This window comes from Rhinopithecus roxellana, chromosome 1 (assembly GCF_007565055.1).
Source record: "Rhinopithecus roxellana isolate Shanxi Qingling chromosome 1, ASM756505v1, whole genome shotgun sequence".
NCBI lineage: Eukaryota > Metazoa > Chordata > Mammalia > Primates > Cercopithecidae > Rhinopithecus > Rhinopithecus roxellana.
Window position 1 is genome coordinate 121928636 of NC_044549.1, and position 19216 is coordinate 121947851.

The 19216-nt window shown below is 36.7% G+C and overlaps 2 pseudogenes across 1 annotated transcript; one reads left to right on the top strand and one right to left on the bottom strand.

Annotated features, from left to right (window-relative positions):
* The first annotated feature begins 591 nt into the window (after positions 1–591).
* Positions 592–3551, top strand: LOC104671377 (annotated as a pseudogene).
* Positions 3552–13639: 10088 nt separating this feature from the next.
* Positions 13640–15059, bottom strand: LOC104671375 (annotated as a pseudogene). The gene has a single exon (XR_004057167.1). The product of XR_004057167.1 is annotated as a vesicle-trafficking protein SEC22b pseudogene (transcript).
* Between the last annotated feature and the right edge of the window lie 4157 nt (positions 15060–19216).

Sequence of the window (19216 nt, forward strand, 5' to 3'; positions counted from 1 at the left end):
CTTTCAACCTATTTTTACCTTTGAATCTAAAATGTGCTACCAATAGACGGTGTGTAGTTGAATCTTGATTTTTGCACAATCTAACAATTCCTGTCTTTGGTTAGATTGTTAAAAACGTTCGCATCTAATGTTATTAATATGGTTTGACTTACGGTTGTCATTTTGCTTTTCATTTTCTATATGTCTCATGGTTCATTCTTCTCTTCCTCCTTTACTAAACTGTCCCTTCCAGGTAAAAACTGCTGTCTTAGCGTGGGAGATGAGAGTGAAGTGAGCCTCCTTTTCTTGGTTGAACCCTTTAAGAATAGGGCTTAAATCACACTGAGCTGGGGATGAGGCATGTCCTTAATATAACAGACTTCCATAGTTCTTACTCAGATTTAGTACTATAGATTTTCTTGAATAAATATTTCTCCATTTCCTCTATGTTTTTAGGAGAGTTTCCAGCGACTAAATTTTTTTTTTTTAAATAATTTTCACCAGTTATAGTTGTTTCACTGGGGAGAGGGTTCACAGAGGTCATTACACCACACCCATCCCAGAAATGCTTCTGCCATACCATTTTATATGTCTTCTGAAGAACTTGAGGCAATGCGTAAGTTCTTATCAGTGTCAGAGCAATACAAAGTATATCCAATATATGCTTCTGGGATTCCTCATCTCTGATTTTCAATTTCTCTTCTGACATGGAAAAATACAAAGAAAGAAAGGACATCTGGATACTCCTTTTTCTACTTTATGCTTTCAATTGATGAGTTGGAAAAGATGGTGGAACTGAACAACCCAAAGGCCTGCTAGAAATTTTCAGCTTCCCACAGCTCTCACTAAAAGTGTTGCTATGGCCAGGCACAGTGGCTTACACCTAGAATCCCAGCACTTTGGGAGGCTGAGGCAGTGGATCACTTTAGACCAGGAGTTTGAGACCAGCCTGGCCAACATAACAAAACCTTGTCTCTATTAAAAATACAAAAATTAGTCGGGCATAGTGGTGCATGCCTGTAATCCCAGCTACTTGGGAGGCTGAGTCATAAGAATTGCTTGAACCTGAGAGGCAGAAGTTGCAGTGAGCTGAGATCACATCACGGCACTACAACTTGGGTGAGAGAGTGGAACTCTGTCTCAAAAAATATTCAAATAAAGTGTTTCTATGTAAGCATAAATCATATTCGTAATAGCACTTTCGTTGGGTAGATTGATGGTACTTTTATATCTCCTGAATTAAAGTTCACATAACTGTGTGCTGGAAATGTCTAGACTGAAATATGATGTCTGAGCCTGTCAATGTCTGACAGAAACCTGTTATATCAATCTGAATAGCTTAGATTTGATCCTTGCCCCTAACTCTTGTAGAGTTCTTGAAAATGTACTACAAACAATGTCTATAGTGGCACAAGGACCTTTACTGTAAGGTATGTGTCATAGTTGCTAAAGAACAATATTAGAAGTACATAAAAAATTCTACAAGGAATATTAGCCACTTTTGCCTCTAATAAGGTACTTGTTAAGAATGTAACTCATAATCTAATAAGATTGGCAAATATAGTTAATGTAAATTTTCATTTAAAAAAATGATACTTCAAGTTTCAGCTCCAACATGTAAAGAGCTTTGAAGTTGTCACTTGGGGACTTACAAGAAAAAATAACTGAATAAATTGGGGGAAACATAATTCTCTTGAGGTTGCAGGGCAAACCAACTTTCAGAAATCAGGAAAGATGGACAAGTTCACAAAAACATACCTGAGTTCAGTTGATCTGGCGCAGAAGCTGCTGGAACTATAAACCTGTAGATACAGTTAAATAGCAATGTTGATAAATGGATGAGGGTTAAGTGTAGAGTTTCTTCAGAGGGAAAGATGCCCTAGGGCTGCATTCTCAATACTTTCATGGAAATCCAGCAGATGTGAAACGCCAAGAAAGCTCACTTCTTATTTTTGGCAGGAAGAGGTGAAAAATACCATTTTGAAGTATGACCAATGTGTTCTCCAGATGAATAACAAAGGCCCGTTGCCCAGTGAAAAATATTTCACCAGAGCTTTATCTCACATAGGCAGAAAAGCAACTTCAGCCCACCTCTAGCCTTCTTGTGTCATCCAAGGTGACTGGATGTGGCGGGGAGGGAGCAAAGGTGAAAAACTTAGGTCACAGTCCAGGGACTTGTTATCAAAGAGGTTTCATGACTTACTTGCTCATAGTCACGTGTCCAGTTGAGGCATAAAAGCATATTTAGTAGTTTCAAAACGGACATTCTTGAGGCTTCTAATACAGAACTGAATTCAAAACAAAACAAAAATAGTTTTTTTTGCAATAGGTTTGTCACCAGAACACAGGTATTGTAAAAAGCCACAATGGAAAAGGAATAAAATTTGTGTACACATGGTTGTCTTGGACCCCAGGTTCAGGGAAGTCCACCACTACCAGCCGTCTGATCTATAAATGTAGTGCCATTGACAAAAGAACCACTGAAAATCTGGAGAAGGAGGCTGCTGAGATGGGAAAGGGCTCCTTCAAGTATTCCTGGGTCTTGAATAAACTGAAAGGTGAGCCTGAGTGTGATATCACCATTGATATTCCCCTCTGGAAATTTGAGACCATCAGATATGACTATCACTGATGCCCTAGGACACAGAGACTTTATCAAAAACATGATTACAGCCACATCTCAGGCTTGCTGTGCAGTCCTGATTGTTGCTGCTCACATATATGTCACAGTAGATGAATTTGAAGCTGTAATCTCCAAGAATGGGCAGAGCCATGAGCATGTCCTTCTGGCTTCCACACTGAGTGTGAAAGAACTAATTGTTGGTGTTAGTAACATGGATTCCGCTGAGCCACTCTACAGCCAGAAGAAATACAAGGAAATTGTTAAGGAAGTTAGCACTTACAGTAATTGGTTACAAACCTGCCATAGAAGCATTTGTGCCCATTTCTGGATGGAATGGAGACAACAGGCTGGAGCCAAGTGCTCACATGCTTTGGTTCAATGGGTGGAAAGTCACCTATAAAGATGGCAATGCAGTGGAACCACACTGCTAGAAGCTCTGCATTGCATCCATCCAAACCAATGCCTTCAACTGACAAGTTGCATCTGCCTTTCCAGGATGTCTACAAAATTGGTGGTATTGGTAATGTGCTTTTGGGCTGAGTGGAAGTTGGTGTTCTCAAACCCACCATGGTGTTCCCTTTGCTCTAGTCCATGTTACAACTGAAATAAAGTCTGTTGAAATGCACCATGAAGCTTTGAGTGGAGCTCTTCCTGGGGACAGTGTGGGCTTCAATATCAAGAATGTGTCTGTCAAAGGTGTTCGTGGTGGCAATGTTGTTGGTGACAGCAAAAATGACCCACCAATGGAAGCAGCTGGCTTACTGCTCAGGTGATTATCCAGAACCATCCAGGCCAAATCCCTGCTGGCAGCACCCCTGTACTGGATTATCACACAGCTCGCCTTGCTTGCAAGTTTGCTGGGCTGAAGGAAAAGATTGATTGCCATTCTGATAAGAAGCTGGAAAATGATCCTAAGTTCTTGAAATCTGGTGATGCTGCCATTTGTTGATGAGGTTCCTGCCAAGTCAGGCATGTTGAACAGTCCTCTGACTATCCTCCTCTGCATCCTTTGGCTGTTCGTGATATAAGATAGACAGCTGTCATGGTGTCATCCAAGTAGTGAACAAGAAGGCTGCTGGGAGGTGGCAAGTTCATCAAGTCTCCCCAGAAAGCTCAGAAGGCTGAATAAATATTACCCCTAATACCTGCAGATCAGTCTTAATCAAAACTGTTTGTTTCAACTGGTCATTTAATAGTAAAAGACTGGCTAATGATAATAATGCATCATAAAACCTTTAAAAGGAAAGGAGAATGTTTTGTGGGCCATTTTTTTTTTTTTTTTTTGCATGTGGCAGTTTTATTAGTTTTTTAAAATCAGTGCTCTTTAATGAAAACAACTTGACCAAAAATCTGTCACAGAATTTGTGACACATTAAAACAAAGTTAAATGAGAAAATAAAAAAGGTTTGTAAAATAAAAATAAAATTCTTCATCACACCTAAGTCATAAAAACACACATTTTTCCCTGAGTCTTCATTTCTAAAAACCCCTATATCATGTAAATCTTATGTTAAACAAATGTGTTATGCTTTTCTCTTGTTAATCTTTCTTGTATATGGGCAAGAAAAAGATATTTTTCTCTACTATAAGTTCAAAATACTTATTATACATTGAGACATAGCAGCAAATCTTTGTGGATCAGTACAAGTCTCCGGAACCAAGTCTTTTGGAAAGAGTGGTTGATCAAAGTATTTTTATTTGGCCAGTGCCAAAAAAAAAACTATAAAATAACTAATTTTCAAATATGTGCTATAAATTAGTTCCAAATAAATGTAAATCTTGAAAATAATTTAGGTTTCTAATTAGTCTTTCCAGACTGCATCAACCTAGAGAAGGCATATACGTCATCATAAGGGAAACAAGCTGTTTTTTCTGGTTCAGCTGTCATCTTCAGAATTGTTACCCCCAATGACACTTCTAGCTCCTGCTCCAATCTCTCTGGAATACTCGGGAAATCTCAGATGTCTCATATAGTGGCCTTTGAAGACATTATCAGGGTACTTACCATTCAGTATGCACCTATCTGACTCTGAGGATGGCTACAAGGATCTCAGGTCACTTTTTGTAGTCTCCAGGCCTGTCCCCAGGGGAAACGTCCCTCCAAAAGTGATAGTTCTTGCTCCTTGCTTGAATTGCAGGGGTTTAATAGAAGAAAACGGTCTAGAAATTCTGAGTAATTCACATTATGATCACCTCAAGATTATCTTTCCATCTGTCCTCGGGTCAAGCTGCATTAATCTCTCTTAAAATAAAATTTTTTCCCACGAAAAGATTAGTCCATCCTATAACAGAGCTAAAGAAATCTTCTAGATGTGACAAATTATAGCTATTTTTTCAGCTTCAGTTACATTTTTGATCAGGAATCTCTTAATATACTAATATAGGTAAAACAGTAAAATTCAAGGTCATTGGAATTTTTTTTTTTAGAACACATGTTCTTTTTTAATTTAACTTTTATTTTAAGTTCAGGGGGTACATGTGCAGGTTTGTTACATAAGTAAACATGTGTCTTGGGGGTTTGTTTTACAGATTATTGTATCATCCAGTTATTAAGCCCAGTACTCATTAGTTAGTTTTCCTGATCCTCTCCCTCCTCTCCACCTCCACCTTCCAATAGGCCCCAGTGTGTGTTGCTCTCCTCTCTGTGTCCATGTGTTATCCTTTAAGTCCCATTTGTAAGTGAGAACATGTGGTATTTGGTTTTCTGTTCCTGTGTTAGTTTGCTAAGGATAATGGCCTCCAGATTCATCAATGTTCCTGCAAAGAATATGATCTTGTTCTTTTTCATGGCTGCATAGTATTCCATGGTGTATACATACCACATTTTCTTTATCCAGTCTACCATTGATGGGCATTTAGGTTGATTGGCTATTAGAATTTTTCTATACGTGCTATTATTTTCATAATAGAAATATTTATATTTAACATGTGCAAAAAACCATATAAACAGAAAGTAAATAGGGAAGTCTGTTTTACTCTAGAAGTTTCTGACTTTCCAGCACATACTACCAAAATATGTACCATTTTTTCCCCAGAGCAGTATAGCAACAACTCATTCAAGATTTTGAATGTTGTCTTTACAAAACTTATTATAAATCATGAATTAAACTCCTAAATAAAAAATTTCTCCATTATTATTTCATCCAATATCAACTGCTAAACACCCATCTCTTCAAGAGAGACACATTCCTTCAGTCTTAGATCTACCTGCATCATCTACACTTCTTAAGGTATGTTTATACTGTGACCTCAACCTCACTCTGATTCCAGCTGCACAGTTTAATTTTTATTTCATGTCATCTCTGTTGGACATACATTTAAGATGACTAGTGGTATGAAAAAGCACTTAGGTTCTTCCTACCTGTGAAATTTTGTGTTCTAGGACCAAAGATAAATCACCTATGGGCATGGAAAGCTTTTCATAGTGTTCTTCTTGGGCCTATTTAGCTTAAAGCATTTACTGAATCATATGCTATGGGGTTCAACTGTTTTCCAGAAGATCCAATAACTTGGAGATATAAAATAATAAAAATAAAAAAATTGGTAAAACAATTTGAAGCACTGTATCAAAGTAAGGAAAAAAGAACGTGACTCACTGAGAATAATGGGCAGCGTAAGTCATATTAAACTTTCCTAAACAATTATGATGGTAGAATAGAGCGTATTTTCATTTCAAAGGACTAATGTCTCAAACACATTTTTTATAAACTTTTAAAAAACATTTTATTTTGATATATTATGGGAAATGAGTATTATTTTTGTTTCCTTTTCATTTTTGTCAGTAATTATTTGCTTGAAAATAGTTTCTTATTATTAAATGTTAAGGTTAGGTTAACTCCCTTTGTGCATATGGAAATATAGTGGCTTAATAGTATCTTATTTTGCAAATTGTAAGTAGTGAGACTTTCTTTCCCTTGTTGTTATTCAAGTTTCAGCTGTCGCTTTAGCAGTACTACTCTTCGAATATGCAATCAACTGTTTGGAAAGAAGAGATGGAAGTCAAATCTTTACTGTATTAAAACATAAGTCTCAAAAGATGGAGTGGACATACTTTACCCTATTCCTCTCATTAAGTACAGATCAAAACCTCAGGCATTATATGTAAAAGAAACATAAGAAGACTCTGAAAGTGGAGACAAGACTGGCTAGGGACCGTGGGACCAAAGAATGATGCAGTGTGTTTCCTGAGTTTCCCTTTTATCTCATGCATCCTGGACTGGGTGCTAGAGAATCCAGCAACCCAGAAATATCATCAGCTGGAGCAAAGAGATTCTCTCATGAAAAGTCTGCTCTCTCTAACCAAAAGAGGAGGAAAGGGGCATGTAGCAAGACAGAAAACTTTTAGATAATAACAGCACAACTCCAGTCAAATATTTATGGAAATGCATAATGCAGTCTCACTCCCAACCCCATCAGCAAAGGCTAGAAGGGAGCCTGGACTCCACTCTCATTAGATGGAAACATGGTCCCCAAATTCCCCCACATGATAGTATCAGAGAAGACGGAGTAAGAAACCAAGACCTTCATTCCTGTCCCAAGGTAACTCCTGTCACCCTTCATAGTGTCAGTGGAGACCATGCAGGCAGTCAATCTACATGCTGACCCAGCTGTTAAAAGACACCCAATTCCCTCCTTGCCACGTTAGTGTCTGTATTAGTCAGGGTTCTCGAGAGGGACAGAACAAATAGGATGAATATATAAAAGGGAGTTTATTAAGGAGTATTAACTCACACTATCACAAGATTCCACAATAGGCCATCTGTAAGCTGAGGACCAAAGAGGCCAGTCTGAGTCCAAAGCTGAAGAACTTGGATTCCGATGTTTGAGGACAGGAAACATCCAGCACAGGAGAAAGATATAGGCTGGGAGGCTAAGCTAGTCTAGTCTCTCTACTTTCTTCTGCCCGCTTTCTATTCTGGCCACACTGGCAGCTGATTAGATGGCACCCACCCAGATTGAAGGTGGGTCTGCCTTTTCCAGTACACTGAATCAAATATTAATCTCCTTTGGCAGCACTCTCGGAGACACACCCAGGAACAATACTCTGCATCCTTCAATCCAATCAAGTTGACACTCAGTATTAACCATCACAATGTTCAAAGAGAATGAACAGGAAAAATAAAGGGTATTTATGACCTCAAGCAATAATGAAGACTGCCTCATTCCTCTGACTAGTATCAGTAGAGGTCATGTGGGACAAAGTAACAAGGTACTTCTCCTCCTCCCAGATAGGATGATGCCATCAGAGACCTAGTGGGAGCCTAAACTCCCATCCCTGCTGATCAGTAACAAAGTACAACTTACCTTTGGGTATCAGCGAAGGCCACCCTCACCTGGCAGTAATGAGGTAGCACTTCTGCCAGTGTGGTATCAGAGGAGGCCTGCTGAAACAGAAGACTTAAATAAGATCTGGATTCTCATAGCCTAATACTCAACATGTCCAGAATACAGTAGAAATTTACTTATCATACCAAGAACCAGGACTTGAATGAGAAAAGACAATCACTGCCTAACTGAACCAAATCTCAGGGATATGTGAACCTGTAGCAAAGGATCAAACATCTGTGTCATTGGAGTCCCATGAGAAGATAAAGAAGGTGAGACTAAAACAGTACTTAAAAGAATGTCTGCAAATTTACCAATTTTGGCAAAAGGTACAAATTACTGATACAAGAAGCTTAGTGTAAGCATTAATAGAACTTGTGGCCCATTTCCTTGCTGTCAAACTTTTCATTCTCTTCTTTCATGCAAAGGAGGAGGCGGCGAAGAAGAAGATAGAAACAGAAGGAGAGCACAGAAGGAGGAGGAGAAGGAGATGAAGAAGAAGAAGAGTAAGAAGCAGCAGCAGTTTAGTGTACCTTAAACAGGATGAACCCAACAAATTCCACGTCAAGATGCATTCTATCATACCTATGAAAAACTAAAGCATAAAAAAATTGAAAGCAGCAAGAAGAACTACATCCTACCTATAGTTTGAATAATAGCAGATTTATCATAAAAATCATGGAGGCCAGAAGAAAGCGGTACATTTTTCAAGTGCTGAAAGAAAAAAACAATCAACCTAGAATCCAATATTCCGTGAAAATATCCTTCAGAAATGAAGAAGAAAGCAAGATAGTCCTAGATAAAGAAAAACTAAGGGAATTTCTAGCCAGCAGTGCTATCCTTAAGGGAAAGAAAAGACTGAAGAAAGTTCTTAGAACAGAAAGCAAATGATTTAATAAAAAGAATCTTGAAACATCAGGGAGGAAAAACAGAGTAACATAAAGAGTAAAAATATATATGGCAATATAACAGGTTTTTCTTCTCTTCTTTAGTGTTATAAATCATGTTTGAAGAAAAACTTTTAGCACTATGTGAAGTGGTTCTTTTTTAATTTTTAACTTTTCTGGGTACATAGTAGCTGTATATATTTATGGGACACACGAGATATTTTGATACAGGCATGCAATGCAAAGTAATCACATCAGAGTAAATGGAGTATCCATCATTTAAAGCATTTGTCATCTCCTTGCATTACAATCTAATTACACTCTTTTAGTTATTTTAAAATTTACAATAAGTTATTGTTGACTGTAACCACCCTGTTGTGCTATCAAGTACTAGATCTTATTCATTCTATCTAACTATATTTTTGTACACATTAACCATCCCCATTTTCCCTCCTCCCTGCTACCCTTCCCAGCCTTTGGTAACCATTATTCTGCTCTCTATCTCCAGGAGTTCAATTTTTCTTTAATTTTTAGCTTCCAAAAATGAGTGAAAAATGTTGTTTCTTTCCATGCCTGACTTGTTTCACTTAACATAATATCTTCCAGTTCCATCATTGTTGTTGCAAATGACAGGGTCTCATTAATTTTACAGCTGAATAGTACTCCATTGTGTGTATCTACCATATTTTCTTTATCCATCCATCTTTTATGGACACTTAGGTTGCTCCCATGTCTTGGCTATTGTGAATAGCGCTACAATAAACATGAGAGTGCAGATATCTCTTCAATATGTTGATTTCCTTTCGTTGGGATATATACCTAGCAGTGGGATTGCAGGATCATGAAGTGGTTTGTAATGTATGTAGAAGAAAAATTTAAGACAGTTTTGTTACAACCAGGGGAAATGAAAAGGACTTAAATTTAAGATGACTATTTTTCACCTAAACTGATCAAATGTCACACTAGATGGGAAAATTACATATATATAATATTTCTATTTTTACTTTATATATAATATTTCTATTTTGATTTAGCTAATGTGTTTTGAGTGTATCTCTTTTTGTGTGTATCTATTTTTAGTTACTATCCTAGGTATGTAATGTAATACTACTCTGGGTATGTAATGTAATATACCCAGAATAGTCATAAAAAATAGATACACACAAAAAAAGAGATACACTCAAAAACATATTAGACAAATCAACATAGAAGCCTAAAAATACTGTCCAAGTAGCCCGCAGAAAAGTAGAAAAAGGAAAATAGAGAAGTAAAAAGTAGAACAATTAGAAAACAAGAAAATAAAATGTCAGGACATAAGCCCTAACATAGCAATAATTATATCAAATGTAAACTATCTAAATACACCAATGAAAAGACAGAGGTCGGCAAGATGATTACTATTGAAACAAAACAATAACTTCAATGGATTTCAAGGGCATTGTGCACCTCAACAGAATTCCAGGGAGTGCAGCTGTCATAGTGACTCAATCACTTGTTTCAGGAAAGAACAGCCTCGGCAGTGTCATCATGAGTCTCATAAAAGCCATCAACAGCAATAGCACCAGCAAAATACAGAACTCAAGAGGCCTAAGTGATAGATACCATCAAGGCAGCAGAAAAAAATGACAAAAATGAGTGAACATACCTGAGACCTTCTTGGCTTTTTATATATAGACCGTATGAAGTCAACACTTACTAAGTTAACAGGGTACAGAGAACACTATGATAAGCCAGTATTTTACATTTTATCAGTATTATTGTTTTACTTTCCTTCATCAAAGTTGTCACCAAAAGGAAAGAGGGAAAAAGAAAACTGTCCATGTAAATATGCCCACAATAGAATTCACAATACATTTTTTCAAGAAAATGCAAAAAAATATAATAAGGCACAATTTCAGGAGATGTTGAGTTATGGACGAATACAGTCCATAGACCAACATACATATTGTGACAAATAAATTATTAATATTAATAAGTAAGTAAACTAAAATAAATTGAGCCTCAGTTCAGCACAATAATAAACCAGGAGATTCACTATAACTAGATGTGATTACACTTCTGATTGACGTGAACTGATAGATGTATAACCAAACTCAAACAGCACTAATTTATGTAAGTGGGGCATCATAGTAGTCCAGTCAATGAAGTTATAAGCCTACAGTCGAAACCCATGAACCTAAGGGTAGATGTATTTTGCATGGCAGTTATGAGAAAAGAAAAAGGAGACATGAATACAAATAATACATCTCAGACCTATATTACAAACTGCAAAGTCAGATGCAGCAAATGAAGGATATTTTCCCAATGCAATGCACAAATCTGACAAACAAGCATAATATGGAGATTGAAAAACAGCTGGATGACTGGATGACTCTGTTCACACACACACACACACACACACACAAAATGAGAACACTTAAAAAATCATTTCCTTGTCTCGGTGAAAATTTTAACTCCCATGAATTTTATTTTACTTTGAAATAAAAGCAATACACAAGTAAAGAAAAAAGGGAAAAATACAGTTAGTGAAGTATTTCTCTGAAGAAAATAAAGGTTTGCTGAGAAAAACAACAACAAAAAAAAGATATTTGCATAAAACAGAACTTGCTGTTTGTCACCGATAAAAGGTGGTATCAAAAAAAAAGAAAAAAAAAACCTGGCTTTCTTAATCTTTTGCTTCTAACTTTTCTGTCAGCTACAATAATTTTCATACCAAAAAGAATGAACAAATGTTGATGGAATAAATTTTTAAGTCCATTTTGTAAGATAATAACAAAACTGTACTTTCTCATTTAAATCTCCAAAATATGTTATATATGAAATGGAATACATTATATACCAGATAAAAATGCTGTCATCAGAGTAGAGTGGTAATGGATCAAATCTAGTATGAAGTAATCTGATAGCAATAAATACAAAACCTCTCTTCTGCGGCCAAAAAAGTATAAGTAATAGGATAAGGAAAACATGCTATTTTTTATATCCTGTTTTATCATCAGACAATGTCATTATAAAATTTGAGTGATGAAAGACTGAGAGCAAAGATGAAAATAGCAACTACTATGTTAGTTGATGGGGATGAGGTGATGTGGACTTGCTAAGAAGCCAAAACCTTGTCAGTGATGAAGTAGAGATTGGTTTGGTCAGATACTGTGTTTATTTTTAAATATCTATCAAATCAAAGCATGGAAACAAAGCAGAATCACTAGAAAAGCCAATAATCAAATTACAAAAAGACAAAACATAGGTTCCTCATCAGGCATGTCAACAATCTGGACAAATACTTATGGATAGCATTTCTGCTGTACAAGTATCTTTGTAAAAGATTGATGGCTTTACTTCTGTACCTAAATTATAACATGATGTCACGTAGCTTAGCATCATTGTATAAATACTTAGAGTGTTTGATTTATAGAAAGCCCAGACTACTGAGTTAACAGTGGCATGCAAAATAATAATAATGATAATAATAATAATATAATTGGTTAGCATGTATTAAGAGAAATAGTGTGTGAAGAATGAGAGTGTGCTATTGGTATTTTACTACTGTGCTCTAGTTCAAATATCCATAAAGCTTAGTACTGGGAACCATAACTTAAAGTAAGAGGGTTCTCCTAGGACAGGACACCTAAAGAAGAAAGAAATTAAACATTTATCCAGGTGGAGTAGAAAAGCCTAAGTGAAAACAAGGTAGTTGGGTGCAAATATTTGAAAAATTATCATGAGAGAGTGTTGATTTGTTCTATACAGTCTCAAGGAGTGGATCTATGACTTGTCATTTATCTAAAAGAAATACGTGTTTTAATTAAATAAATAAACTCTTTTGAGAATTGTTTTCAAAATTAAATGAGCTAGATCGGGATATAGTGAATTAAAAGCATAGACTGTAATAAAAGCCTCATAGGGAGAAAACTCAAATACTGAACAAGGTGAAAAATATTAAATTAGATATTTACTAATGGACTGGGACTGTTTTAACCCCAAGATTCTATAATGTTAGTTATTAAGTGTCAAAGTGCCTAAGTTGGACTTTTTATTTTATGTCCTTGACTCAGCATTTGAAGAAGTATAGCATGGAATAACATAGAGAAAAGGAAGTACATAAAGGGCAAAGGTAATTCTGAGGAAAATTAATTCTGTTCCAGTTGTGTCTTTTTTCATCTTGCTCGTCATTGTCACTACTATATCCATATAATCCTCCTTAAAATTCTTCATTGGTTCTAGACATTCCATTTAGTCTAACTTCTCAGCCTGTCATTCAAATGTTTCAAATAATGAATTAATCTATAACAACTCTCCAACCCTAGCTTTTAAGTCAAGTCAAATTTATTTTTATCTTTCAAATCATCCTTCCCCACCGGAGTGTTCTCTACTCTTATCTAGTTTGCTCCCACTAAGATACGTAGCAGAATACTGGAAAAGAGAGGCAAATTCTTTTTTTTTTTTCTTTTTCTTTTTCTCAGGTAAATGTATTTAGTAGTTTGAGTAGTTGATCTGCAAAAACTTTAAATTTAATTAACTACATAAATGAATATTTTTTATTTTGAAATTTGAGAATGTCCTAAGAGGATGTCTATAGGACATGAAACTACTGGGTGCAGGAAAATTTTTTAAATGTTAGCAAATTGTGGCAGGAGGAAAACAAACAGTGTAGAAAATTGTGGTACAGAAAGTAAAGAAGGGGCAGGAGAAAGCTGTAATTATAACCTGGGCCTTTCTTTCTTCTCATGAAGCCAGGAGCCTCATCCATATCCTATACTTGGTCTTACACTAGTACAAACCAAATGCTGCAAAATAAAAGTAATAATGACCCAGACTAATTTAAGTATTTTGTTTAAGGAGTAAATGAGAGAAACATTGTAGCTTCTTAATCGAAGAGTGCTATAATTTCAAGGTATCTTAATATAATTCACTTAACCCTAAAGCAATTGTGCAATAAGCAAATTATAAAAGGAAAACAACAAAGGTTAACTTTCTACAGGGGCCAATAGACAAGATCTGTGGAGCACAGCAATTAACCTTCACATACTGGAGTCTTGTTTAAAAGGCCATCAAAAACTCAGATTATTGAAAATCACAAATGTCACCAACAAAAGGAATGTTGATTAGCGTCAAAAAAAAAAAAAAAAAAAAAACCTTCCCAAAGGACTGTCTTCTTTGAAGGAATTTCAGAACGTTGCTAGCACAGGTTGACTAAATCTCATTGATGGCTCCATTAGAGAATGAGAATGCCCCAGTCAGTGCTGTTTTTAAAATGCACTGGAAGGGAAAAAAACGAAATAACAATCTACTGTTCCCTAACATATATGGCTTAGCTCCCAGAGAAAGCCTCTGCTCCTGAAACAGACTTTCTACATAGGGTTAAGCTTCATTAAATGAGGTGTAACCTTTCATTTTCAGGACATCTCATTTCTTTCAAGGTCTTTAGAGGCAGAAGTTCCACTTGGATTCTAATACACATCTCTGTGAGCTCAGTTTCCTGAAAATATACACCTACTGGGTTCTAGGTTCTCCCTTACCAGTGACTGTATTCATTATTTCACAGCCACCAGAATCGGACATACACTATTAACATGATGAAAAATACAGCTACTGCTGCAAGTTTGGCATAAGTGGAACGCATGTTCAAGTACTTCGCATCCTGGCGGTATTTCTTGGACAGACTGGACAAATTGTTAGCCTTTGAATCCAATGCTGAGAGTGCTTCTCCTCGTTGTAACACTTCTTCAATATTGGCCACCGTGATCCTCTGCACATCTTGCAATTCAGTGTTGATGGAGCCTAGGTTTCTTCGAGCACGACTGTCAATGTAGAGCTTCTTGGTTTTTTGAATGAAGGTATCAAATTCAATAAAGGAATAGGGTCGGGACACAGTGGGCACCTTCTTCCCATGCTGTTCATCAAATTCTGAGTGCAAATCTTCTAAGTAGGCAAAAGCCAACTTCTTAGGGAAGGCAGCTTCACATAAAACCAAGTAACACACCCCCTGCTCAATAATGTAGTGAAAAGTCATGGCTCCTGCTTCCAAGGTACATCTGGTAGGGGACTGTTCATTCAACTTCCGAAAGAGTTGCTTAGCCTGACTCTGATACTGTTGAAGGTCCCGGGCAGACTGTTCATCCTCCTGCATCGAGGCGGCCAGCGGGAGCCCGTCCGCCACTCGGGCGATCATTGTTAGCAACACCATCTTCACAAATTACAGGGATCCAACACTGGCCCGGAAGGCCGTTGGTGTCGTCCTCACTTCTTCCAAGGGGCAAATTCTTAGCAAACAATTGCTGAGTTAATCAACACTTGACTATGCTTTAAGGCCTATAGCTGCATTTTAGAGTTGAACTCCCATAAAATGCAGCTTTTTTCCTCCTAATTTAAAAATGTCTATTTAGTTTTGGGGTCACTAATGAAGTTATAATGTACTTTTCTACCAGTTTATTACTAGACATAACCAGTTTCAATCACAGAAACAAATACCTCAATACCAGAGGTACAAGAGCACTTTCCCTAAAGAAATGCATAATCAAAGACAGAAGAGAAAAAGAAAACGGAATGTGAAATGCTATAACACGGTAAGTTTCATGTGTACTAGGGGAACCCTGAAGAGTACCCTAACAGTGGTCCTTATCATTTTCTTGTGAAAATCAGTTAACAACCTGTAAAAGGAAGAAAATCTAAGTTGCCTTAAAGGGGAAAACTTAGCCCAGCAAGGAAGTACGGTAAAGAAGCCGTGAAACAAGGGAAACTGTATGTACAAAGGGCCAGAAACAAGAGGAAGAGGCATATTCAGGGACCTGGAAATGTTTCATTATAAAGAAGATAGGCATGATAAAGCCGTAGAAATAACAAAGAGATAACGAAAGATCTTTGATGCCATGCTAAAAAGTTTGCATTTTTTATGGTAAGTGATAACCCAAAGACAGTTTCTAAGACCGTGTTCTAAGACAGATTCTAACATTGATTTCTAAGAAATGTCTGACTCAATGAAGGAGGATTTCTGGTGTTTCAAAGTTAGAGAATTTTTTTAGGACTTCCAACTTAAATTTAACCACATTTAATTCACTGGTATTGCTAGTACTAAGCTATTACTGATGACACTTCAGTCGGTATACAATGAACAACCTAGGTGCAAATAAGCCACATGGGACACAACTCAGAACATGTCCCTAGGAGTAAGAGGTAGTCCTTCCTGAGAGAAAGAGAAAATTGATAAAAGGGAAGTACTTAGATTCATCCCAGATAAAAAGGCATCAATATACATCCAGCCACCAAACCAGAAATAGTTTTGTTCTTGAGTTATTTATAGGTGGTTAGTTGGAACCCATGAAGCACTTCCCCTTAGAATCATTGTGGAAAATAGTGGTTAGACCCTCTACTTCTTCCTTCCTTCCAACGAATAGGAGCCAGGAACTCTGTCTTCCCTGGTCTAGGGAAATACTTTATCAATGTAAACAAAAAATAAAATTCTAAGGGCTCCCAACCATCTGACTGGATCCCTCCTCTCAGCCAAGAGCATTCCAAAGCTAACCTGAAAACTAGTTCAAGCCACGATGGGAAGAGGGGAGCCAGACATGCTTCATTATACCCTCCTCCTTTTTAGAATTACTGATAGAACAGACTCTAAGTCTGATAAGAAACACTTACCATCTATTCTCTGAAGGTTGCTACCTGGAGGCTCAACTGCATGATAAAACTTTGGTATCCACAATCCTTTCTCATAACCCAGACACTTCTTTGCATTGATAACTCTTTCAACCAATTGCCAATCAGAAAATCTTTGAATCTGCCTATGACATGAAAGCCCCCACTTCCAGTTGTCCCACCTTTTCAGACTGAACTAAGCTACATCTTACATGTTTTGCTTGATGTTTCATATCTCCCTAAAATGTATAAAACCAAGCTGTACTCCGACCACCTTCAGCACACATTCTCAGGATCTTCTGAGGGCCATTGGTCACTCATATTTGGCTCAGAATAACTCTCTTCAAATATTTTACAGAGTTTGGCTCTTTTCGTTGGCATCAATAAAGATAGGAAGTAAGACAGATAAAGGGTATAAAAGAAACAAAGTTGAAGACAGAACAAGCCCTCAAGGCAGAGTTGTCTGTGAGTGCCCAGAACGTTTCCTGTATAATTCTCTGACGATGTTCCTCTTCTACTGTCTACCTTTTGCTCCTGACTATCTATATTTTCCCACCCAAGCCTGCTCTAATAACCAAAGCAGTCAGCCAGCCTTATGTGCCTCTGTTGTGTGTGTGTGTGTGTGTGTGTGTGTGTGTGTGTGTGTGTGTGTGATTTCCTAAGGGTATTGTTATTGTTGCGTTATCCATCTGCCTTCAGGGAATGAGTTAGGGCTAATTCAATAGGCTAAGCTGTAAAACATCTACTGTTTCCTTCCAGGGGATTTTAAACTAAGGAGAAAAAGACTTGAGTTTTAAGGATATAAGCAGAGGAAGAGGGAGTGTGAGAAACATAAGCACTTCTTTTGTTTTCCTTCCTCTTTTTCTTTGTCATAACTAGTTTTTCTACCCAGTTCCCTTTCATGAACCCTCACCTTGTGGTGAAATTAGAAAGTGGAACTATATATCCTGTGAAGGACAAAATAAGAAATTGTGATTACAAGCTGGGTGCAGTGTTTCATGCCTATAATACCAATACTTTGGGAGGCTGAGGCAGGAGGATTGCTTGAAGCCAGGAGTTTGAGATAAGCCTGAGCAATAATACAAGACCCTATCTCTAGAAAAAAATGTAAAATAACCCTGTGGTATGGTGGTGTGTACTTGCAGTCTCAGCTCTTCGGGAGGCTGAAGAGAAAGAATTGCTTGAGCCCAGGAGTTTGAGGCTGCAGTTGTATACCATGATCATGCCACTGTACTTCAGCCTGGGTGACAGAGGGAGACCCTGTCTCAGAAGGAAGGAAGGAAGGGAGGGAAGGAGGAAGGAAGGGAGGAAGGAAGGGAGGGAGGGAGGGAAGAAGGAACTGGGACTACATTTCTATGGAGAGCAGAATTAGAAAACTGTGGATTAAACACAGAAAGCCAAAGAATTAAAAACATCCTTAAATATTGAATAGTAGTTTGCTTTAAATAATTATTTTAAATGTATTTCATTTCAAAATCACTGTTTTTAAGACCATACATAATATGAAGACAAAAATCAAGATAAAAAGGTAATTAATGGTTTATAATTATATTTGCTATTTTCCTTGTAGAATTACACTTTGTACTTTTATAGCTTTGGTCAACTTTTACTAACTGAAATGTAAGCTGTTATTTTGGGCTACAATTTCCTCAATAGAAATGTCTTTTTAATGGGGAAAAGTATCTTCTTGTCTGACAAATGCACAATGCATAAAATATTAAAGATCTTAAAATTGCAAAGTGGTATGATACCAGAGAGAGAACTTCTTTTTGCACATAGTACCTCCCTGATCAAAGCAGATATGTTCTGTCATCTCTGAAATCCCAGATAGGATTTAGCCTCCTTGACCTTAACCAACCTGTGCAATAAACCAACAATTATTTAAGTAATGTTTCCAACAGCAACAACATTTAACAAAGAAGAAATAAAATTCCAGCTCTAGTTAATAAAATGCAACTTCAATATTGAACTATTAAATATTTTTTCTAAAAAACACATGAATTCAGTAAAAAAGGAATTCTCTTAATCAAAATATTATTAGTATTAATGAATCATAGCCAAAGGAGCATAAAGCTCTTTAAAAATAATTTTTAATATTGAACATAATAATTCATATGAAACATTTTAAAGATAAAACATTGATTTAAAAGGCATATATCATTAATCACAAATATCAGACATTAAAGATATTAAGGAAAACTAAGTGCTTTAAACCATTCCCTCCATTTGGAATCTGGTACAGTAAAATTAAATGTTTAAGAAGCAAATTGATATCCCCGAAAATTTTGAGTACAAATGAATACAAGAGTAGTATTTATTTTTAACACCTTTCGTACAATAATGAAGATGTGCTTTTCTTTTTTCTAAATTATGTATCTGTCCAATTTTTTTCTGAGAAAAAAGACATTAAGAACCAGAAGAACAAGCATAGATTCAACCATTCAATTCCTTGGTACTCTTCAAGGACGGGTAATAGTTGAAAATCATTATCCCTGGTCTCTACTTTGTTGTACTCCATACTATGTCTTCTGTATTGATAGGCTGTTACAGGTCTTCAAAATGTTTACCATTTGACTTTGAGGTCCGCATCACATTTGTTGATTTAAAGGCTTTATTTGAGATATCACAAGTTCAGTTGCTCATCCCACGTCATGGTTCAAGTTATTACTCAGCTGCCATCATTGATAATTCCATTCCATCTCTGAACAGAGCATGGTATTCCTCTTAGATTGGTGATGTTGAATAAGTATGTTTGTCACCATTTGTT